At 46.9% G+C, this 25,018-nt stretch overlaps 1 protein-coding gene across 2 annotated transcripts in view; it reads left to right on the forward strand.

The window, feature by feature from the left end:
* The window catches only part of LOC144770802 (C3a anaphylatoxin chemotactic receptor-like), an 82,434-nt gene that overhangs the window by 30,253 nt on the left and 27,163 nt on the right, over positions 1-25,018 (forward strand). Inside the window, exon 1 of one of the 2 annotated variants that reach the window (XM_078655562.1) lies at positions 10,714-10,834. The exons of the other annotated variant lie outside the window; for it this stretch is intronic. The gene's annotated coding sequence lies outside the window, so the exon portion shown is untranslated. Of the gene's footprint in view, positions 1-10,713; positions 10,835-25,018 lie in introns of those variants that run through there. 2 annotated transcript variants of the gene reach the window in all.

Raw genomic sequence — 25,018 nt, forward strand, 5'->3', positions numbered from 1 at the left:
AAACAGAGGGCTGAGGGCAGAGCCCTGCGGAACACCACACAGCAGGGGTTTACCCTCTGATTTAAATGGTCTCAGTAATAACCTCTGACTTCTGCCTGTGAGGAAGGATTCAATCCAGGTAAGAGCGATGCTGCTGATTCCGACTTGCTTGAGGCGGTTTAGGAGTATTTTGTGGGAGACCGTATCAAAAGCGGCAGATAGGTCGAGGAGACCAACATGGCCTCCTCGCCTCTATCTACACACTCACGGATAGTTTCAGACACTTCCAATAGAGCCGTCTCAGTGCTGACCCCGCTCTGAATCCAGACTGAGAATCGTGCAGTAGGGAGTTGTCCTCCAAATACTCTGTAAGTTGCAGTTGCACTGCCTTTTCCAGGATTTTAGCGGGTTTGGGGAGGAGGGAAATGGGGCGGTAGTTAGAGAATTGGGTAGGGTCGGCATCGGGCTTTTTCAAGATGGGGACTACCAGTGCCTCCTTCCACATAGTTGGAAAGATGCCATGATGGAGGGAGGCATTCCAGATGGAGAGAAAGGAGCTTGCCAGTGAGGGGGCCAGATCACCCATGAGTTTGGCAGGGATAGGATCGGAGGGAGCACCAGATCTGCATTGGATGAATAGCCTGAGTGCGGTCTCAAGAGTCAGTTCGTTATATGACCGTAGGGAGACGGCTTCCGGAGCCCTAATGTGTGGGGGCGGAGGGGCTACCCCAGAAGGGAATGCGGCCCGTAATTTATTTATTTTTTCAAAGAAAAAGTCTGAGAGTCCATCGCATAGTGTCTGGCTAGGAGAGTTCTGCGTGGCCGTAGCGGGGGGGTTAATGAAATCTCTGACAATATTGAAAAGGGTTTTTGAGGAGTTTTTGGCGTTGGTAATTTGTAGTGAGAAGTAGTCTCTCATGGTTACCCTATGGACTCATTTGGGCGACTGCCAACTCGTGCAATCCTTATCGCAGGTAAAGTTTCAGCTTGCAAGTCTTTTCCCCATCCGAAATACGTTTTTAGCCAATGGGTTGGCCTAATGTTAAAAGCAAGCCGGTCTTCCCTCTGTGTGAAATAATAAGGGGGGAGGGGTATATGGCGTTACCGCCAACGCTGCTGACACTGGAATTAGGTTTGAGTCTCGACATAAACTCAGCATGCTGTGATTCTAGGCAAATCTCAATCTCCCCATGCCTGAAAAATGAAAAAAAGAAGAACTCTGACCTTGTGTAATGTGGCCGGCGCTCCTGTAAGGTTCTCCGAGGTTGCACTATATATATATATATATATATATATTAAAAGGGGGTATGAGCTGGAGATAGTCCGTACGTGTTGGACAAATAGCTCTTCTGTCACAACTAATTATATATATATAAATCTTTATTCGGCTTATTCACGGTGGAAAAACCATAAAAGTACACAAAAATATCAAAACACAGTAAAAGTAAACATGTTACATATGCTTCTAATAAAATTCATTTCACAATTAAAAAGAGAAAAATTAATCAAGAAATGTGCAAAATACCGCTTATGCTCAAACTGACAGGATTGTTAGAGATTCTTTCTATGTTTCATAATACACTTTAAGAAACTACTAATAAAGTAACAGACATTCGGTGTTTCCAACATTTGCAGTCTTAAAAGGGCGGGTCTGCACTGTCTTAGCCCCCAAGATTTTAATATTGGTAAAAGCCAGATCTTTCTGTGCGGTTGGTGATATTTACAAAGTAGGATCACGTGCAGATTCGACTGCGTCGATGTACCGTCACAGGGACACGGCGGGAGTGTGGCTTCCCAACAATTTTGTGAGGGAAAGGTGACCATTCTAAAGAAAATATTTAGCCTGAATCTTGTGATAAGCATTCTCTCGTAAGTTGATATTTGAAGTTCTAAGTACGGGTGAATGACAAAGGCTATTTGTATCATGTTTGAATGAATCACTGCCGTTTTTGTGGAGTTGGATGCGAGTCTTAACGATTCCAAATGACATAAGGCTCGGCGTTTAAGATCTTTTTTTGGAATGACCGTTATAGTTGTCGGGTCTGTATAGTAGTTCTCGAAGCCTAAATCTGTAAAAAAGTTCCTGACATATAAAAGCCACTTTATTTTTGCAGAATTGTCCATATTCATTGCATCTGTGATAATGGCTTGAGTCAGAGCGTTTTTGTTTGATTTCCAAATGCGGCGCCACAACATCAGAGGTTCAATTTTAATTAAATCCTCTAAGTAGGGTATGGCTAGTTCTAGGTGCATTGCGTAGATTGAGGTGCCTTTGGGGGTAGCTAATAAGAATCTTAAAAATGTGTTTTCCACCCTTTGAATAGGGCTGACATCTGTGTACCCCCAGACTCCTGCACCATATGTGGCTATTGCCAGGCATTTGGCGTTATAAATCTTAAGGAGCTCTATTGGCGGTCTCTTGCCTAATTTCTGGGAAAAAGTTATTAGTGCTGCAATTGATCTCCTGAATAAAAGTGCCCTAGTGCTCACTGCTTGCTTCCAAGAGAGTTGGTCATCTATCATAACCCCCAAGTAGGGATAATGTGGGGTAGATTCGAGCTTTTGATTGTTAAGGACTATAGGGTAGGTTTTTTTCCGGTGTCTGCCAACTGTCATTACGAACGTTTTTTTCACGTTCACCTTTAAATCTAGGTTGCCCATAAAGGACGTGTATCTGTTTACTGCTTTTTGAAGCTCTTTGGGTGTACGTGCTAAAATAACGGCGTCATCCGCGTAGAGCAGGGCTGGGATCAGGCGACGATTTATGCGTGGGAGGTCCTGGGCCCCCCCCAGCATCTCCCCCTCCAAGCCATTGGTATAGAGTGAGAAGAGGAAGGGGGCCAGGACACATCCCTGCCTGACCCCACGCCCTACACCAAACGGAGACGTCAGCTCACCATTGACGCCAAAGCGTACTCTGGCTGTGGCCCCAGTGTAGAGCTCTTTGAGAAAATCTAAAAGGGGTGGATCTATTCCCAATTGAGCTAAGACCCTCCACAGCTTTCTGTGCGACACGCAGTCGAAAGCTGCGGAGAGGTCAACAAAGGCCATATATATCTTGGTGTGAATGGCCTGTGTGTATTTCCCCATTATTAGAGTAAGATTGAGGACCTGCTCGAGGGTACCAAATCCTTCTCGGAATCCAAATTGGATATCAGAAATTATGCCCCGGTCCTCTGACCACTGCTGGAGACGCTCTAGAATCACTCTCCCCACTACTTTCCCGAGCGAATCCAGCAGTGATATGGGCCGGTAGCATTTTACATCTTGTCGGTCTCCCTTTTTAAAAATGGGAACCATTATTGATTTTGTCCAAGATGTTAGGATTCCCTCGCTTGCTGCTGCTGTACATACTCTGGTTAGGATGGGGGCCCAGAGGTCTTGGTTACTTTTAAAAAGGTCCACTGGGACCCCGTCGGGTCCTGGTGCCTTACCTGATTTACTACTCTGTAGGGCATCTACAAGGTCTGAAATATCAAAAGGGACCAGAATAGGGTAGTTTACCTTGGGAATGGGGGATTCTGTTGGGAGGGTATTCTTAAAAATTTCCTCAAAGTGTGAAACCCAAGTATTTTCGTCGATAGCGACTTCTATTTTTGGGGTATCTCTTTCTGTGAGATATGGGGTTCTGACCGTACGCCAGAAAAGCTCGCTATTTTGTGAGACTGCACCGTGGTGGAGATCATCCCACAGCTTTTGCTTTAGTTGGGCAGTTCTCAGCTTTCTTTCCCCTGTATATTGTCGCCTGAGCAACTGAATCTGAGCCGCATCACGTGGGTTATTTTTGAGTGCGGATTTCAACTTTGATAGGGCCGCTGTGCAGTTATGATTAAACCACTTTGGTTTTGTAGGGCGGTTTGATTTCGATTTTGTGGTGAGTAATTCTTTTATAGCATCTAGTATTAGATTAAAATTTCTCAGGACTTCTTTATGGCTAGTTGTCAGATCCAGGCATTTCATTATATTAGGGTAGGACCGCGTTATTAATTTTTTCATTATGTCAGATGGGTTAATTTTAGCCCATCTGATTGTTAGTCCATTCCGTTTGCTAATGTCAATCTTGTTCTGCCTGAGAGTGGTCGCCATCTCTGATTTATGGGAGAGGTTTACAGGCATAGACATTGTTAATATTAGAGCTGCATGATCACTAAAAGGAGTGACAATGACTTCAAAGTTTTTGAATTTCGGGGTTAGGGTTTGGGAGAGAAATATAAAATCCACTGTTGTCTTATGTCCCCTACCCACGTAGGTCGGTATAAATTCATTTGGGTCTGCTTTTATATGATTGGCAATCTGAAGATCCAGATCTGATAGAGCGATGTTTATTAGATTTCCTAATTTGGAGTGTGCAAGGTGTGCTAGTGGAACGTTGAAGTCATCAACAATCCCACAACACATTAAGTTGGGGGCTGTGCAGGGATGGAGATTAAAATCGCCTCCCCAAATTAATTGGGTTGCTTTGTCTGCAGGGCTCTGATGGAGTACTTGTTTTAATTTATCAGTTATAGTGGTGAGGAGGATTATAAAGTTATCTTCCGATAAATTATTGTACGTGTTAGTCAGAATAATGATGTCTTTGTTTGGAAGGGTAAGTGATAGGATTTGATGATTGTCATCCTGAGAGAGTGTGACCACTTTATTAAGAGGAAGGGAATTTGAAATATATATTGCTAGCCCACCTTTTGGTCTGCCCATTGTACTGGTTAGGGCTGGAACATTGTAGGTTTTATAGCCTTGTAGATGATGTTCTTCTACGGACCATGTCTCCTGGAGACAAATTATTTGGTATGGGGCTAGAAATTTCTGCGCAGAGCCATCCTCGATTTTATTTCGGAGGCCCGCGATGTTCCAATAAGAGAGTCTAAGTGGTGAAGCATCATCGGCCGATTCTACTTCTGGGGTTATCGTGTCCTTGTTACTGGTGAGTAGGGCGATGGTATTAGACTGCAGAGAGGGGGATAGTTGAGTGTCGATGGGAGGAGCAACTATTGATGGTCAGTCGACCATTTCTAGGCCGCTGAACCTATTGCTTAGTGGGATGTTTTGCCATGGGTCCCAGCGTGGTTGCTCTCTATGTGGAGGCCAATGTGTATGAGATCTTCTATCGTCCCACCTTCCTCCCTGGCGACGTTGTCTCACTGGGTGCCAGGAATAGTCTGGTTCGTATTGATTATGGGGGGCGTTGTAACTGATGTTTGAAAAATCATCCTGCCTGGAGAATGGGACAGACCAAGGGGGCTCTTGATCCTGTATATAGCTGTCTACCTGCCTGAAAGGATAAAAGAAGGGGAGGGACTTGACCTTAATTCCTCCATTCGAGGTGATGTCTTCCCAGGCACAGACATAATCCACTATTCGAGGATCCTCAAATGTGATTGCGATACAGTCCCCGGAAATGGTTTTTCGAGTATTGCCCACCCATGGAACCCTGGCTACAGATCTAATTCTTCCACGCCAGGAAGATGGAATTGGGCGGTTGGTCTGGAGCCACTGCGGAACTTTATTTTTTAGGGACCAGATCGGTTCTGGGATAGAGTCTATTAGTTCTGGCACTCCAGCCATGACTGCCACATAGGGTGAGGCCTCTGGAGGGAAATCTGCTGGGAATCTTGGCGGGCCAGGGTTCCCCGCAGCATTTCTCCTGGGCCTGCCCGCAGGTGTTTTTGGTGGTACAGGTGGGGGGGGTAAAGTTGTTATTGTAGCGTTGTGCGTGGTATTCCCTGTGGTTTTATTGGCTATGCTGCTCGGTGCCGTCGGAGTTGCGGCAGTGGCAGCAGATACAGCTGTAACAGGCACAGCTGGGGAAGTCGGAACGGTGGACTGTTGTAGGTTGCTAGTAGAACTTTGGGCTACTACAGTTTTTGTTATTTTAGTTTGAATTAAGGTGTTTTTATTATTCGGAGGATTTGACGTACTTATCTGAAGAGTCTTTTGCTGTGGATTAGGTAAAGATGGTTTAGGGATTAATGGATTAGTGCTTCCTGAATTTTTGCTATTGTTTTGTAATGATTTTTGTGGACATGGTGGTAGCAATGGTTGCTGATTTTTTAGATTTTTTAGAAGCTCGGAAATTTGCAATTCCAGGGTTCCTAGCCGATGTTCTAAGGGTTGTAGGGCATGTTTGACTACCCTGGCTATGCTAGAAAGTGTCAATTCCCGCGCCTCGACTGCGTTAGATTCCACCGGGGTTTGTTTTGTAGAGTAAGGGTCCAAAACTATCAAGGGGGGTGGCTCCTTCTCTACCTGGTGGACTAACGCTAGAGTCTCAACATGTATCGCCCTATCATCTTGAATTTGAGGGATAGTTGAGGTTATTGCCAGGTTTACTGGGGAGGGTGGATTACCTGGTGCCCTTTTCTTACTAATTGCTCCCTCCCTCTTACCCCTTTCTGCTCTTTTCTCTGACGAGGAGAGTTCAGCGGGCGTTATTGGGAGCAGTTCAGGGGTTTGTTCTAGGTCAAAGCTGAGTTGAGAGTCCGCTATCTGGGATACCGACAGATCTACCGTATTTGGTAGGCTGCGTCTCTCTCTAGTTGGAATCAGCTCTGCATTTGGGACACCTGATACTGGAGATCTGGCTTCTGCCAAGATACCTAGTGAGGATCTTTTAGCAAATGCTAGATCTAATGAGACCCTTTCCTCAATGAGTGTTATGCTTTCATCTATGAGTGTGTTAGCCTTCGCTAGAAAGTCATCCATGGGACCAAGCAATTTACCTGCTGCGCTAGGGGCTTTAGTTGTAGATTTATTCCCTCTCGTGAGGACCATTGCTATTCTCGTTAGGTAATGGGGACTAGGTAAGCCCTGAAAGGATTACTAAAACGTAAGATCAAATAAATATTTTAAAATCAAGGGAGGTGGCCCAGTCCAGTCTCTACCAGCCTCTAACGGCCTAAAACGGCCCAGTCTTTGCCCGGGTCTTCGCCCCGGGCTGCGACCCGCGGCGCGACCCGCGGCGCGTTAGAGACTGGCTAGATATGGAGGACGGAAGGAGGGCGTGGCCGCCGGGGGAAGAGGCGCCGGCTTCAAGGAGCGGTGGTTTCTGGGCCTCGCAGTCCCCCGGTGGGCTGTTCGTGGACACAGCCAATGCACTGCTACCTGGGCGGGTCGCGCTGAGAGCGAGATGGTGAACTGCCGATTGCAGTAACGCTCCCACCAGCCGACCTCAGCTCCAGGGAGTGCGGGTCAAGATTTGGGCAGACAAGCAGTTCCTCTTTCTGGCACAAAGAGCAGGTCAGTGAGCGGCACCCGCGCAGCGGGTGTCGCAAAAGGTTATAAAGCAGGGATCCAATCAGTGGGCGTGGCCGCCGGGGGAAGAGGCGCCGGCTTCAAGGAGCGGTGGTTTCTGGGCCTCGCAGTCCCCCGGTGGGCTGTTCGTGGACACAGCCAATGCACTGCTACCTGGGCGGGTCGCGCTGAGAGCGAGATGGTGAACTGCCGATTGCAGTAACGCTCCCACCAGCCGACCTCAGCTCCAGGGAGTGCGGGTCAAGATTTGGGCAGACAAGCAGTTCCTCTTTCTGGCACAAAGAGCAGGTCAGTGAGCGGCACAACTAATTATGTTTCTTTATTTTTGTGTGTGTGTTTTTTATTGGAGAATGAAAACAGTAAATCATAGCGTAAGCCAGTAAATTGTATAGTCAACAACATAGTAAGATGTTAACACTATATCAAAATAAAAAGAATTAAAACATTTCAAAATGAATAAATGACCAAAAGGCAGTGCATGGAGCGATAGTATAATAGAAAAAAAAACAGAAAGAACGATAGAAGGAGAAAAAAAAGGAAGTAAAAAGAAGAGTGCAAAGAAGAAAGCATGACCTATTCTTAGTTGCTTTGGGTAAGTGAATCCCGTCCGCTAGCAGCACTCATAGTTAATATAAATTCACTCCACTCTGCTGCGTAATGTGGTTCTGTTGTGACGTCATTCCAGTGGATGTTACTTCTGAACCCATCCTCCTCGGAGTGAGCCTTGGCTGCTCCTCCCACCCCTGAGACCGTCCCAGGGGCGGCCTGGGGCAGTGGGAGAGCAGTGCCACCTCTGGTACTGGGCAGCCACGCAGAGGGGGTACACTCGGCTGTCACATTCGGGCACTGCCGCCAGGGGGCGCCAGACTGTGAGAAAATCACTCTGTGTAACTCCATGTCACGGGGACATACGACAGTTCCAGACCCGGAAGGTGCTTTAGTAGACCTCTGCTTTTTGCAACACATTCCTTCATCTCTTTTATCACTTTGCAGGCAGAGCCTCTGAACATAACCCTTCCCTCTGTATTTCATATGTGTGCTGCATTGTGAATGACAGGAGAAGGTGTCTCGATTCGATTCATAAACTTTATTCGATTCAAAATGATAGAATCACAAAAGTATACAGACCTTAGTTTAAAAAAGAACATAGTAACATCAATAAATCAGAATGATTCATATTACAGTTTACACATTTTTAAAAGAGAAGGTGTCTCACTCTCTCAGCAATAGGACTGGAGGAAAACAAATATCTGCGCAGGATTTAAAAAATTCCGCAGAGTACCCCAGCGGCAATTGCGCACTGCGAACTAGGAAGCCCTCACATCGTAGATCAGGTAAAGCTGAGCCCTATTACAGCATGGCTTAGAATTTGGGGAAACCCTGAGGCAGAACTAAGTAGAGTAATTGTAGCAGATTGCTTACAAAGGGACAAGGGGTTGCAAATCCCGTGGCTAAATTATGTCAAGGTTACGCTAGAGGATATAGACCGGAAGGATCTTTTTACTAACCCGAACATAATTTCTACCTCTTGTAAACCACAGATTAAAAAACTGTTGCTAGAAAAGTTTGCGTTTCGCAGAACAGGTTCTGAATTGTCGAAGAGATCAGTAACTGCTCATTGTCTTGTGAGTAATAGTGAGGGTATGGAACCCTATCTATTTTATCTATTTTTGATGTATACCTCGCAGGACAGGTTTTTAATGTGTCGTTTTAGGCTCAATATGTTACCAAATATATTGTCTTATCCATCTGGTTTTACTTTAACAATTGAGCAGAAGGGTGCCTGCGGCTGCGACAATTGGTCTCCGCAGGACACCCTTCATTTTGTACTTTTGTGTCCTTTTTATCAGATGCCTCGACATAAATTTCTGGTGGCTATTTTGAAAGAGGCAAAGTTTTGTCATGCCAAAACTGCCTTACTCTTCTTACAAAGAGCAAGCGATTTGCGAACATTATGTTCTATTATGAATTTTTTTAAAGTGGCAGTAAGATTAAGAACCACAAGAGGCGAATGTTAAGGAATGAATGTATATTATATTGAGTTTTATAATTGTGCATTTTTGTTTTTAGATAAAGTTCAGACATGCTATTTTTTAACTGTATATATGTATTTTTATGATGGTTTTTAATCATCGAAATAAAGATTTACTGAACTGAACTGACTGAGTGCAAGTCGAGATGAATCTTTAGAGACCACCTGAAGAGTATGCAGGTGATATACCGGAAATAACACTTTGTGGCAGAGGTGACCTATTTATGGCCAGTCTATATGTTCATCTTATGCGAGACAGGAACAGACACTCTTTCCAAAGATAAGGCGCACAGCAATAACAACTGACCACACCATTTCCTTTAAGTGTAAAGCTGTACTTTTTATTTTGTTTAACCTAAACAGGAAACTGAAAATACAGAACACGATCTTTACTGGACCAAAACCTTATTTACAAAATGCCTTTTCTCCTTCTGTGTTCATCTTTGATATATGTAGCGCCTGTCCCCGCCCGCAGCACTATTAAAATGAGGCATGAGAACTTGTTTTGAGTTTAATCTCTTCACTCTTCTTTGCAATAAAGTGAACATCAACTAAAAAAAAGAATAATAAAAAAAAAATGACAATGTGACGCGGGCAGTGGGGGCACCAAGACGGCAAAATGTCATTTTGCCCCCTGTTCCGATATCCTTTGCACTGGAGCTGCGTCCAGCCCTCACAGCTACCCCAAGATCTGGAGAAAAATCCGAACAGAGGAGGTTTGGGAGAGGAGCTGTGTGAGATGTGTCTCAACGCGGAAGGGTGGGTCAGTGTTTAAGGGGGGCAGCTCAGTGAGCGAGGCTCCTGCTCCTGTTCTCCCGAGTGCAGGTTTCGGGTCAGGCAGAGGACGGTTCTGGGCTCGGCCTTGTTACACATCTCAGGGCGAGTCATGGCGGGGGTGTGAGCGGTTCCCAGCAGCGCCCCCACCCGCCCTCTCCCAGACAGCGCCTCCACCCGCCCTCTCCCAGACAGCGCCTCCTGCTCCTGGCCTCTCTTCAGGGAGTGCTTCCGGTGGAGCTCTTGAACGGGAGCGATGAGACGTCTGCCCTCCAGCTGAGCCCTGCGGTCTGCGGCCTGGGCTGAGCGGGGAACACTCCTGGATGGGGCCCTAATCCCGGCTTCATCCCTTGACTGGAAAAAACATGTGGTTCTCGGCAAATCACATTCTGTCCTTGTGACTCAAACTGAAAATACGTTTAGTGGAAAAACCAAGTAAATGCCAACCGCACGGTGAGGTGTACACTGCCGAAATGCCCTGCCCCGCCCCCCTGAACACTACGCTTACAGGTTCCTCTCAGCGAAACCCCATCCAGTCTACCTAGAACACCTCGTGTTAGGCGCTTCTACCGTAGCGCCTTCTGTAAAGCGCTCTCTTAGCTAGTTGTGCGCTATACCAATCCTCAAGGTGATGGGGGCTCGGAAGAAGTGACATTAAGATGCACGCGACCTTTCAGTGCCCCCCGGCGGGGGTCAGGCTGCACCCCTGTCACTGGGACCTCACTGCATCAATTCGAGATTACATCACTACAGAAGTTACTTCGAAGGCGCTACATCGACATGAGCACTGCAGTGAATAAGGTAAATCCAAATATAGGGATTTGATTAACACAATATTAAAGGTTATGTTTTGGGCTGGGGAAGGTATGGTTAGGGTTACACTTAGGTCAGGGACCAGGATACAGACAGTGCTTTAAGTGGGCGGGTACTCTCCGGTACTGTGAGCACCTGCACTTCTTTTATTTGAAAGGGAGACTTCTCAGGGCTGTTGCACTAAATTCAGTGGGAGTCGCGGCGCTTCACAGGTGCAGACGGGTACTAGTCAGCTCCTGCCCTGCCGTATTCCCACTCAAATCACTAGTTAAAGGCTTAACTCAGTGCTGGCAGTAGAAACATGTATCCTAGGAACCCATAAACGGGGGGAGGGGGGAGTGCAGAAAGTGGGTGCAGACGCGATCATGGGAGTGACGTGGGGCCCGTCACGAGGGGCATCAACCAGTGAACCTTTGCATTATTTTTTACACAAAGAAATTGGCAACTTTGAAAGAAGTGTCAGGAATTGTGTACTTCACTTATGAATTACTCACGCACTGCATTTAACGCTAGCTTAGAAGGTAAAGCACCTGCTGCAGATATCTGCGTTTATCCAGCACATATCAGTATTTATTACTGGTGAGAGGGTCGGTGGTAATGATGTTATGTTATGTTAAATCCATTTATATATCGTGCACATATACTCCGAAGAGTGTCCCGGCGCGCGCTCAGGAAAAGGAACCACTAACCAAGGCGCTATTCAAAGAGGAAGGTTTTTAACTTTTTTTTGAAGATCACTGAGTCTTGAATACTGCGTAAGGACATGGGAAGAGCGTTCCAAGCCAAAGCAGCTTTGCGCACAAGAGAACTCCCACCGAGCCTCTGGCGTTTAAAACTCGGGGTCTGCTTCAGGAGCTGGGAGGATGACCGCAGCTTTCTCACAGGATTGTAAAAAACAAACCTGTTCTGAAGATAAGAAGGACCCTGGCCGTACTAGGCCCTCTGGGCGATGACCAGGGTTTTGAATTTTATGCGCACATCCACTGGTAGCCAGTGCAAAGAACCCAAGTGGCCACGCACACTACATCGGCGAGATATACCCAGCGGGTGTCTAGCAGCCGAGTTCTGTATGACCTGCAATTTGTTCAGAAGGTAGCCAGAGATGCCCGCATAGAGCGCATTGGCATAATCAAACCGAGCCAAATTCAAAGCACGGACAACCGTTTCTTTGGCAGGTCTAGGAAGTAGAGGCAAGAACTTCTTCAATGCTTTTAATGTGCCAAAGCAGGTCCCTGCCAGCTTTTTAACCTGGGTAGAAAAGGTCAGATTCTCATTAAACCAGACCCCCAGATTTTTTGCCGCAGTGCCCATGGTATTAGGCATAGGGAAACCAGGAGGCCATAGCCTCTCTCGGAAGTTAGCTGGAAAAGCGCCATACAAAAGAACCTCTGATTTCTCTTCATTGCATTTTAACTGTGCCTGAGAAAGCCAGCCAAAGACCGAGGAAAGACAGTGTTGTGCAGCAAGAGCTGAATCCCCAGCCCTTCCCCAGGAGAACAAGAGCTGGGTATCATCAGCATAGGCCATCACCTTAGCCCCAAGTGACTCCGCTAAATAAATCAGCGGAGTAACATAGATATTAAAAAGAAGGGGGCTAAGGGATGACCCCTGCGGCACCCCAGTAGCTACCTGCTGAGGAGCCGAGACACAAGGGGGAAGCCAAATCTGCCGGGAGCGATCTTCCAGGAAAGATTTAACCCAACTCCAGACGGAGCCTGAGATCCCAATTGCCGAAAGGTGATCCAGAAGCAAGGCGTGTGGTACAGTGTCGAATGCCGCAGACAAGTCGAGCATAACCAATGCCGCTCTTCCACCGGCATCCAAACACCCACGAATTGCCTCTGTCACCTCCAACAAGGCGGACTCTGTACTGAACGAGGCATGAAATCCCGATTGGGCCGGATGTAATAGACCTGATACCTCTACAAAGTTGGTCAGTTGCTTGGTCACCTTTTCACAAACCTTGGCCAAGCTTGGAAGCAATGATATAGGACGATAATTTCCTGGTATCATAGTGTCAAGGGATGGCTTCTTCAGGAGCGGGAGAATTTGTGCCTGCTTCCAAGAATCTGTGACACGACCCTCCCGCAGAGACATATTAACAATTTTATTGGCTCTGGGGTTGATAGTATCCGAAACCGCGGCCAGAAGTCTAGCGGCCCAGGGATCAGTCGGAGAGCCCGACTTCAGAGATTTGAGAATTTTGAGCGAGCCAGCTAGCTCAATAGGCTCAAAAGTTGACAGAGTATTAGTAGGGGTGTTAGCCGACCAACCCGTCAGAAAAGCCGTAGAATCTGAAATACAGGAAGTAAAACTGGCTTGAATGGAACAGATCTTGTCCAGGAAGAAATTTGCAAGAGTGTTGCACTAAGTCACTGAGACTGGCGCAGTTCGAGCTTAGGCACTGGGAGCCATAAAACTTTGCACGATGGAGAATATTTCTTTGGAATTATTATTGGCCTGATCAATGCGTAGAGAGAAATAGCAACTTTTAGCGGCTGCTATAGCGCTATAGTAGCTTTTTTGTTTTGCTCTCAGTAAGATTTTAGCTGGAAGACCATAATCACTAGAGCGCCATGCCCGTTCCAGAACTTTGCACTCATGTTTCAGGGCTTTCAATTCTGAAGAAAACCAAGGCTTAGAAAGGGAATCTCTAGCCAACTTGGGCCAGCAAGGTGCAGAAAGAGCCGACGCAGAGGCAGAGATCCAATAAGTGAAATTGGACAAGTTCCCTTCAAGATCTTCCTGAATTTGCTGGAAAGACCTGTGTGTAATAGCTGCCTTTAAATTCGAATCATTTAAAATCAACCATGCAGTTCACAGAACTGTATTTGATGTAAGATAGCTCAGCAGGCTAAGGTACTGAGTCTAACTTGAAGGTGGCAAGTTAGTGCCAGCTCAGTGAGTTATGCAGCCAAATCAAACGGGGAACACCCGTTACATCGCAAGTACTGCATCGCGCTGCTATCGCAACGCGGCTATTACATCGCGGGTGGCTGCACACCGCATGCTAGCACGCCGCATGCTAAGACGTCGCAATGACTTGTACATCGCTAGCCATTACATCGCCAGCGATGACATCGCATCGTGATGGGCAAATTAAGAAACTGAAAAAACTGCAAAACTGATGTTATTGGAAATATGCTAAGATAAAAATGCTAAACTGCACGATATAATATTCACTAAAATGATGACGTAATGGGGAAAATGTGAAATAATATTCACCACACGGAAATGAAGAAAATGGAAAATACCAAAAATGCTAAACTGCACAATATCATAATCACCATAATGAAAAATAAACAAAAATTGCTCTAAACTGTGACGTGCGAGCATGCGAGTCACAGTGTAAACCGATATAATATTCACCATGACCTGCGAGGCCCCCAAATATATATACACTTACACATTTCCACACGGAAATTAAGATGATTAACTGGGACGTGCGAGTCACAGTGTGAAACGATATAATATTCAGCATGACCTGCAAGGACCAGAAACGATGTAATATTCACCATGTAATGGGAAACGCTCACAAAATATCTTAATTGAGCTGCTCACAAAATATCTTAATTGAGCTGCGTGCGAGGCCCGCAAATATATATACACTTACAAATTTTAATGTGTTTTGTTGACACTACGCTCACCTAATATATTAATGTTAAGGGTAATGATCACAAACTCTAAACTGCGTGCGAGGCCCCCAAATACTACAAAAGATTCACCAACATATAACGGGAAACGATGTGGTCTGAGGCCAAGCGCTGCCGACTTTAGTGCTGGGAGCTAAGGTTCGAGCCTCCTGTCACGTCTCCCAAAACAAACGCTCACCTAATATATTAATATTATGGGAAACGATCATAAAATATATACATTTAGCTAAACTGCGTGCGAGAACCCCAAATATACACTTACTACATTTTAAGTGTTTTTGTCACACTTAATACTTTTTATGTGGATGGATGGGTGGGTGGTTGGATGGGTGGATGGATGGATGGGTGGATGGGTGGATGCGTGGGTGGATGGGTGGGTGGATGGATGGGTGGATGGATGGATGGGTGGATGTGTGGATGGATGGGTGAGTGGATAGATGGGTGGATGGATGGGTGGATGCGTGGGTGGATGGGTGGGTAGGTGGATGCATGGGTGGGCGGATGCGTGGGTGGATGGGTGGGTGGATGGGTGGATGCGTGGGTGGATGGATGCGTGGATGGATGGGCCGGTGGGTGGGTGGATGGGTGGGTCGATGGATGGGTGGATGCGTGGGTGGGTGGATGGATGGATGGGTGGATGCGTGGGTGGATGGGTGGGTGGATGGGTGGTTGGGTGGATAATTTATTTTAAAGTGTTTTGCAACTTCCCAAACTCTTTTGACAAATTGGTCAATTCAAGATTCTAGCGCAGAAGACGTATCTTTTAATTCTGCTTGGTGCAGTGGTGAATAGGTCAAATACAGCTGTTGCCTCAGATACCTTTATTAGGCGGTGCTTTTGAGTGGAATAAAACAATCTTGGGGGGGGAGGGGGCGTTGGAATGGCCAAAGGTGTGTCCAAAGGTTCTTTCAAAAGGTGTGATCTTTGTAAGTAGGAGCCATCCCTCAACCAAGTGTCTCTGGAAAAGCTGCTCCTCACAAATTGAATACAGCATGCTGCCTGATACGCTGGAAGGCGCAAGAACACAGCCAGCAAATAAACGCAAGGCAGAACAAAATTCGGGCCACGGGTCTGAGGGGAACAGCGGCCTTCAACTTTTAGAGAAAGTTTCAGATTTACATTCAGGAAACAATTCTTGCTCTGAGCTCCGTTAGGGGAATATCTACAGAGCCCAGAAACGATTCGTTTGATCACCCTCTGAAAATTCTGCCCGTGCTCAGATCTGGCAGGACCCGCCCCACTTAAAGACCTGCCATTAGGCTTTATAGAGATACTAAGCAATCTCTCCAAAATCAACAGTGACTGTATCAAGATACCGTTTTCTGCACTCTGCCAGTGTACAAGGGATCTGTGCTCTTCTTTTTGTCGTCTCGAACGAGTAGATTAACTCGATTTAATACTGAGTTAATTCATCTTTTGCTGACAGCGAAGCTCAGAAACATAATGCAGTAACTGCTTCTCTGTGATTCCGTGCTCTGGTGTCAGAACAACATGCATTAATCAGAGAGATTTCGAATTAATGAACTCATTCGAGATGCCGAAAAAAATCACACATCCCTTCTGCCCTGGCGAAGTGCAGAAAGCGCAAGATTATACGGCCTCTGCAGCAGTTACTTGATGTGAGAGGAATATTAATAAAAAACACATTCGAGTGCATCGTAAAAAACCCTCCTGAAGTCTTTCATAACTCACACGAAATGAAACCAGGACCCAGGTTCGTGTCTAACCACACAATATCTGGTGCAATTGCGTGAATAATAAATAGTAAAAGTCAATTCAAGGGCGCGATACAAAGATCCTGGGTAGGGGGGTCAACTGGCATAGATGCAAATGCAGGACAATGAGTGTAAAAATTCAGGACAAAGGTTAGGATATATTTATAAAATTAATTTACACACCCCCCCAAAAACAAAAAACATGCAATAAAAAGGGAAGATTTGGCATTGGGGGGACGGGGGGATGTGGGGGCCAGGGCTTACAGGCGGGTACACGCAGGCGATATCAAACACCTCGTTGTTTTGCCATGCGACTTGGTGTACTGCGGGGTAATGTACGGGCCAATAGAAAGCAACGGAGTCGCGTTGCAACAGACAGCGAGGTAAAAACAGACGATGTCATGGTCTGTGCGATGTAAAAGATGCGGGGGAAAAGCGTGCGATCTCAATGTGCGCGATGTAACGTCATACATCCAATCAAACCTCTTCATGTAACCTTTAGGGCATATAATAATAATAATAATAATCCTGAGCTTATAAAGCGCCTGGTTACACTAGCCAGTGTGTCCCCGCGCTGTGCCGCTAAGTAACCCGTCCTGGCCTGTTCCTGTGAGGTGCCCATTCCTGGGCACCCCAAGGTGAAGCCAGACATCCTAGCGTTAGGGCCGGTGTGGAGATAAAGCAAGCTATTGCCCAGAGTTGCAGCGTGGGACCCATGATTAGAGTAGGCACCGAGGGGAGAGAATTATCGGGTCCGAGGATATTGAGCCCAAGACCCAGCCGCGACGGGAATTGAACCCTGGTCCCGGGCCATACCTCTGCATCAGGGTCTGCCGCTCTAACCAGTGAGCCACACTTCTCTGTTTGAAACTTTATTTTAACTCAGTTTTCATTATGGTATTGTAGATTAAATGGGTTCTGTTCCGATGGATATGGATAGTATGCAAATATTTATGAAATAAGAATGAACACACTGACAGACAGACATACCTGGTCAGTGCTTAATTTGTAAAATATGAAGTCCAGGTGCTCAAATGTTTGTTGTTGGCCATACCCACTTCTGTCAGCTCTGCCCACTTACTTTATTGGCCCCACCCACATCCTCAACTGGCACTGCTGAATTTTAGCAAGGGAGCTTTCCGACTGATGCAAATAAGTGAATATAACAACTGCGCCTAGACAATTCACTTCATATAGTGTTATGTCAGGTTCAAATATTAGAACCATAAAATATGATAACTTGTTTTATAGTGCTTGCTGCGGACTTTATCACTTTGAAGCACTGTAAATAGTAAGTGTTACTATTCAGTGGATCTACTTTAGAAGGATGAATGACTAAGTGTGACGCCTGCAGATTATACACACACATATATGCACCCATCTTGACAGGTAAAGCATATCTCACTGAGCTATCGTCACACAAAAGGGCTGTCAGTTACAGTTCAGGCATACTTACTCACTTTGTGGACTTATAAAGCGCAGACGTATCATCCCCAAGGGGATCTCTCGGCGCTATAGGTGGAAGTAGGGAGGGCACACCCATCTAAAACAACCAAGTCTTTAGAAGTTTCTTAAAACTGGGTAGCTCGCTGGAAGCCCTGATGTTTGATGGCAATTTATTCCAGTGGCTCACGGCCAAATAACAGAAGGCTCTACCGCCCTTCCTTACCCTCTGTATCTTCTGAATACACAGAAGGTTGGCATTACTAGATCTTAATTGTCGGGCCGATTGAGTTTGTTGTTGAGATAAACAGGGCATTTCCCCTGTAATGATTTGAAAACAACACAGAGCATCTTAAAAATAGCTTGTTTCCTCACCGGGAGCCAGTGTAACTGGTTCAACAGAGGGACCGATCAGGTCTGTGCCGGCTTGTTTAGGGCGAGGCGGGCTGCAGTGTTCTGCACTACCTGCAGACGTGTTAGTAGTGCCTCCCTGGCACCCACCAACAGCGAGTTACCATAGTCTAGCCGACTCACCAGGAGTGTCTGGACAAGGGTTTTCCTCGCTGACAAAGGGATCCAGGGAAACATTTTCCTGAGCATCCTCATTGTGCCAAAACATGTGTCAGATACTGTCTTGACCTGCTCCTCCATAGATAATTCATCATCTAACCTGATTCCCAAATTCTTGGCCCATCTCCTGGGTGGCGGAGCTTCGCCCAACTCGGGCGGCCACCATTCAGGGGACCAAATTGTCTCAGCCTTCCCGAATAGCAGAATTTCCGTTTTGAGGAATTGAGTTGTAAGAAATTCCTCCTCATCCAGACAGCAATACTAGACATGCAGCTTCTAAATTTCCGTTGAGTTGACATAAACATCTTCCTCATTGGGAACAATTAGCTGCGTGTCATCCACATAGGAAATAGTCTCAAACCTGTGGCCTCTGGTGATGTCTGCTAGGGGTGTCACATATGCATTGAACAGGGTCGGACTACGTACAGAACCCTGCGGGACACCCCTGTCCACCCCTATCGTCTGTGATACAAATGAACCCAACTGGATACTCTGTGTCCGCCCCACTAGAAACTTCTGGGTCCACTCTAGAGCCTTACCCCTCACCCCAGTCCCCCTCAGTCTCTCCAGCAGGAACTGGTGTGAGATGGTATCAAATGCTGCTGACAGATCGAGGAGGACTAGGATCACTGGAGTCCCCCCCGTCTAATGTCATCTTGAAGGCGCCCGTCACTTCTAACAGTGCAGCCTGCGTGCTATGTGATGCACGGAATCCAGACTGAGAGGAATCCAGGAGATGATTCTGTTCCAGATAGTGGGACAGCTGTTGGTTTACCAGAGTTTCCAGAACCTTCGCACACCAGGGGAGGAGTGAAATAGGCCTGTAGTTCTGCAGCTCAGACAGATCCGCCATCGCCTTCTTTAGGAGTGGCTTAACCCGCGTCTTTTCCACTCATTCGGAAATATAGCTGTCTCCAACGAGATGTTGTATATTTTAGAAAGCACATCTGCCAGCACCGGGCTGAGTATTGATATCACCGCCGGTGGTACAGGATCAAATGGCGAGCCCAACTTTACACGGCTTAGTAGGAAGCCTACTTGCTCTCTAGTTATAACGGCGAAGGAATCCAGCCTACAGGAAGAACCCTCTTCCAGCGGGGGTTCTCTAGGAGCGTCTCCCTCCCCATGTTCCGTTATAGCCGTATCAAAGGACTGATAAATTAGGTCAATCTTATTGGAAAAATACCTGGCTAAGTCCTCGCATAGTTCCTGTGTAGGCGTGGGTGCCGCGTTATCAGCCTTTGGGTTAGTAAATTCCTTCAGTATACTATTTAGTTCCCTGGAGGAATTTTTGGCTTCTATAATGCGGACACCCAGGTGTGCCCTTCTTGCTATGTTACAGCTATTCAAGTAGAGTCGATGTGATTTCTGATATAGCAGTTCATCTTGCTTCCCCTTTGACTTCCTCATCTCCTCTCCAAAACTCTGCACTTGGACTTCTCTTTCCTAAGAGTGACTGAATACCACGGGGCCGGAGCCGCCCTCTTCTGAGTAGTGACCCTTTAGGGTCCACATCCAGATTAAACAAGGGATCCCTATAAACTTGGCTGAAAGCGGAGGCGGTTACTCTCGACCAGGGTCTTCGAAAACTCTTCTGACCTTGCCCCCAATGTACTGGATGGGCAGACAGTACTGAGAAACTTAGTGCCATATGGTCCGTCCAACCAAGTACCGGTGGAGGTTCAACAACCAAATCCAATATGTTGGAGAATATGGCATCTAGGGTGTGGCCTGCACTGTGGGTAGGGCTGGTGACTCTCAAAGATAGCCCGAGAGATTCCATTATTGCCCCCCCGTCCCCTCCTCCCTCCTCAGCACCTTGAGACCCTTACGGGTGAGTAGCGCGCTATACAAATTCTTGTGATTGATTGATTGATTGATTGATTGCAATTAAACTAGCAGAGTCTGAATTAGAAGGCACCTCTAGATGATGGTTGAAATCTCCTAACTATAAAAAGTTCTTTGCATTCAAAACATGGGGTGCCAGTCTGTCCGGTAGTGCGTTACTGAACTCCTTATTACTGCCCCCTGGCGGGTGGTATACCAATGCTCCTGACCATTCTAGGACCAGGTTACACTCAACTCTAAGCATTAGGAGCTCCATAATAGCCGAAGAGATTCTATCAACCGTCCTAATGTAGTAAGGGAGCCGCGTAGCGATGGCTAATCCTCCTTCTCGTTTACCGGTGGCATTCAGATATAATCCCCGAATGCCAGGTCTCTGTCTGTTCTGCCCCATCCCACTACCCTCCCCCTGGCTATCACAGTGACACTCCTGTATCCCAGACTGAGGGCTGGAAGAAGGAAATGGTTGTTTAACCGGGACCCACCCACAGTTAGTATACCTATCAACCTTTATAGACCTCTTCCGTCTGTCCGAAGCTCTTTGTCCCCGGTACATGAAAGTGGGAGATTATACACCAAAAGAGTCTCTCGTGTGTAAGTCATTCGTCTCTCCAAGAGATCCCGCTATGCGACTGGCAACATTCCTTGGCGGCTGGCGGCGTTCTTGCGCGGATGGGCTTGCCTTTAACATGCATTTGGTGCACCGACGGCGCGCCGCCCGCTGCGCGCGTCCGCTGCGCACCCGCCCAGGAGCTGAAATTTATGGCAGTGGCATGTTGGCGTGTTGGCAACTAGACCGCAGGCTGCCCGCTCAGTTACCAGGGAGAAAAGACTACTCTCTCCACTCAAACAATCACCTAATATGATTGCGGTGGACCGGAGAGTGTCCCTTACAGTAAAAAAAACACACATGTAACTCATGTTTCACTAGTTAAACACTGTGTCACACTGTGACATACATTCCGTGAACGTGATGCTGTAGGAAAGAGAGGAGGTGAAGGAGGGGTGTGTTTAGGAAAAAAAGGAAGCAGTCTCAGAGACAACTGTGTAGACAAGAGGAGTTTTTAACAATAAATTGATGCACAAAAAAGGAAATATGTAATTGAGATAGTAGTAGAGGGAATGCCGAAAGATCAAACATTTTGAGGAAAATGACAAGGCGATTGCAAGCTAAGAAATGAGAAAAAAGTGATGACACCTTTACTCAGTCCTTTCCCTTAAGTATGTTTAACTGAGCGTGAATAAAATATTAAATATAAAAAAATAAAAAAGGAGCACTTCTATTTCCACATCAGAACCGTTCCTCTACCTTTTTTCAATAATAAATACACTGTTCCATGACTTCTACTTGCAGGAAAAGTATAGACTGTAAGGAAGCTACAGGACTTCATAGAGCTATATTTTCCTCATGTTCCATCAAGCACAGAAAGCAATTTCTGGATTTGCATAAGTAGTTAATTGTCACAGGAGGGGCGGAGGGCCAACTTTCTGTCCCGCCCCATTTTTGACACAGGTAAGGTGACCAGATAGTCAAAGCTACATTCATCAACATAGAAAAGAGCATTTAATGAGGCTTGCAAACCTAAGATCTGCATTTTTCTGGTAATAACACAGGGAAAGTTCATGCATATTTTACACACAGTCATCTGCGTAGCATAAACTGCTTAGTAATAGAGTTGTCTGTCCCTCTGAGTTGTGTCGAGGCATTACAAGGGCTCAGGCCCACTGTTCAAAAAGGACTCTTAAGTAGTGCATCCTGGGCTGGAAACAATAACAATATACAACTTAAATGAAGATAAACTGTGTCAGATCACCAGGACAATCTGAGCCATATGACTACAGCATCAGAAGGACTTGAAGGCAAAGGCGATCAGTTGACTATATCCAGTGCTTAATTTGTAAAAGGAATGAGTGAGAGTGCTCCCAGCTCTGCTAGAAAGGCCTCCGGTGTTGCTATTAATTGTCTACGCACTTAATGCCAAGGCTGCATAGTCCGGAATTCATCCCAGGCCTCTTTAATCTACTCCCAGACACTACTTGCCTCTTTAGCTCACAGTTGTTGGTACCCGCATTCCCCCGTGGTTACTTTTTACATATTTATTTTACTTCTACTTTCCGGTTTGTGTGTTTTTCACCTTGCTTGCTCTCACCAGGAGCTGCTCTGTCAATATCTAAAGAGGAAAAGCAGGTGCCAGGTTCAAATTAAGCATTATTTCACAGGAATATAACTTCCCCCTCCCTACAACAGATCATGTTTATCAGGGTATGTTGGAAATCTAGTTCAAGTGCCCTGCCTACAACTCCCAAAATACATTAATTTGCTAAACAAGAGAGATAACTGGAACAGGAACTGAGATTTCACTGAGCCATTCAGTCATAAGGGGACACAAGCTTCCAGGTCACATAAAAAATTGAAGGTTTGAATATTCTATATTCTTGATCAAGCTCTTCGAGGCGACAGAATATGCCCCAAGAAAGTAACAAACTCGAGAATGTGCTCTAGATAAACCAAGGGCACTGTTAGCACTGTGTAGGAAGGTGGCTACCTGACTATGGTTACCCCAGATTTTTTGCCTGTGTTTAGCTGGTTTTTTGACTTAGTTGACCTGGTTCCCTGCTAATCAGGGCCCCAGGCCATCTGCTCTCTCTGTAAAATGGATTCCATGTACCCTAGGTACATACCACAATTGGAAATGGACTCCTTGTCAGCCCCTGTATAATGCACTATAGGTGCCCAGGGCATAGGGGCCACCAAGGCCTACCAGGGGCTGCAGCATATCTTTTGCCACCCCTGGCTGGTTCTTAAATTGACACAACTGGCTGATCACTCAGCTGGGGTAAGGTGGTGTAAACACCCCTTACTTAGGTATAGTATACCTATATCTAACCCTATATCTGGACACATATAAACCTGTGAGCCACTCCTATGGAAGGCCTCATCAATCCTGGAGGCAGAGTGCGTGGTTTAATGTGAGATGGAGCTCTGGCATGAGCTGAGCCTGTCTGCAGCTGTCGGGAACAACTCCCTAAGCTGTTTCAGGATAATGCCATACCATATACTCTTAAGTGCCTTATAATCCTCGCGGTTATATAGCAACTCTGGTTTGGCTTTATCAAAACATGTCGTGTAAGGTGTCATACGATTTGGAATACTATCCCCTCGCCAGTTCTGGCGACGGGGATAGCATTCCACCCCTCTAGAGGGGTAATACATGTTCCTTTGCTTTAATGCGGTTAATTTCTCCAAAGACCTTAGATCCACAAAATGGATGCCTCTGCCACAGACAAATGTCTGGACCCCTGCAGCTGACCGAAACTCGGCCAAATGGGTCCAGGACAAAGGGTTTCCTGTCACAGGAGGGTGTCACCACCCTCCAGACAGGAGATAGTGGATTGTAGCAGGGAGGTCTGAAAGAAACCAGACACTGCCTGGGGCGCACAAGGCTGCCCCTTGCATAATCCTGCCAAACCGGTTCTGGGGCACTCCAGCCCTCGTGCCAGGGCGGCCTGGATCAAAGGAAAGGGGTGTATCCACCCCCTTCCTGGGTCCCACCCATAGGGGGGGACCTAGCAGGTAATCACGCCCCCCAGATTGGAATAAGAGTGGGAGCAGTGCCAATGCACATCAGATTTCCTGGAAGAAACATTAGAAACGAAACTCTGGACCCTTGGACCTCCATCTCAACGTGGAAGCCCGAAGAATCTCCCTTGTGGTCAAGGGGTGACCACCCTGCAGCAGCAGGCACCATCCAGCCCTCGACGTCTACTTAGTTGCAGTTCCCGCCGGAACTCGAGCAACTGAGATCGACGAGATCAAGCTTTCCTGCCTTCCAACAGCCCGATCCACAGTCCCTGCAAAGACCCATCTTGAATTGACCACGAGACGCTGACCGTGCAGCCCACGAGTGACCCTCAAAGCTGTGCACCGGGGTTTGAGAAGCCCCCACCCTGAGCTACTCCTGAGCCGAAGTTCAGCCCTCCACACTTGACGAGTGCTGTGTGGGGCCCTTCTGCTCCATTTGGCTCAATGCGTTGGCCCGGTCACTTGCCAGCCGGCTAGTGGTCCCTGTGCCGACGAAACTACAAATAAGACTCGTGAATCTGGTTGCTCCAGATCCACACCAGCTCCCCTGAAAAGGAGCCCCGACTCTGACCTTCCTGGTCCGAGTGAGAAGCAATCTTCCGATCCCGCGTGGATTGCTCTTGCCAAGTGTTGTTTGCTCCAAACTTGAAGCTGACAGCGCCGACGGTGAGGGCCTGCGTGGGACAGATCGTGACCTGCTCCTGGACGTCGCAGATGCCCCAGAGCCCACGTGACAGCGGAGAAAAGCTCCTCGACGACCACCTGATTGCGCCCGACATTGCCTGGTTCCGTCCTGGTTCCACCCTGGTCACTGCTGAGTGACCCAGACTCTGTCCCCTCTGCTTTCAGGTACCCTTCGACTTGAGTCCACCCTTGGACTCCACCGGACACTTCATCTTCAACCTGCCTGCAGCCCTTTCAGCTTCAAGCACCAAGAGCCTGCGTGTCAAAACCCGACGCCACTTCGACCCTGTGCACCCACTTCCTGTGGGTGAGGTAACTTTGCTCCGCCGGTGTTCCCACACTGGTGCACATCTCTAGGGTCTGTGTGTTAAGTTTTGTTCCTCTAGGTCCAGCGGAAGTGTCCTTAAACTTTAACTTTATGACTTTTACGCACCATTGGTTAACATTGGTGCATGCGTGCGCTTTCCGCACATCTCCCGAATCCCGAGGGCCATTCCCGACTTCAGCATTGCTTGTCCTGACTGCTCCCAGCGACTCCCTAGGCCCTAGGCCTAACCACTGTTCGATTGGTATCTCTTATACCACTTGTTTAGTATATGGTTTGAGTGGCCACCCGCCCTCATCCATAATTGTGCAACTTGTATGTTTAAACAGTGCTTTTGATTTAACGCTTGTGCCC

This window comes from Lissotriton helveticus, chromosome 7 (assembly GCF_964261635.1).
Source record: "Lissotriton helveticus chromosome 7, aLisHel1.1, whole genome shotgun sequence".
Taxonomy (NCBI): Eukaryota; Metazoa; Chordata; class Amphibia; order Caudata; family Salamandridae; genus Lissotriton; species Lissotriton helveticus.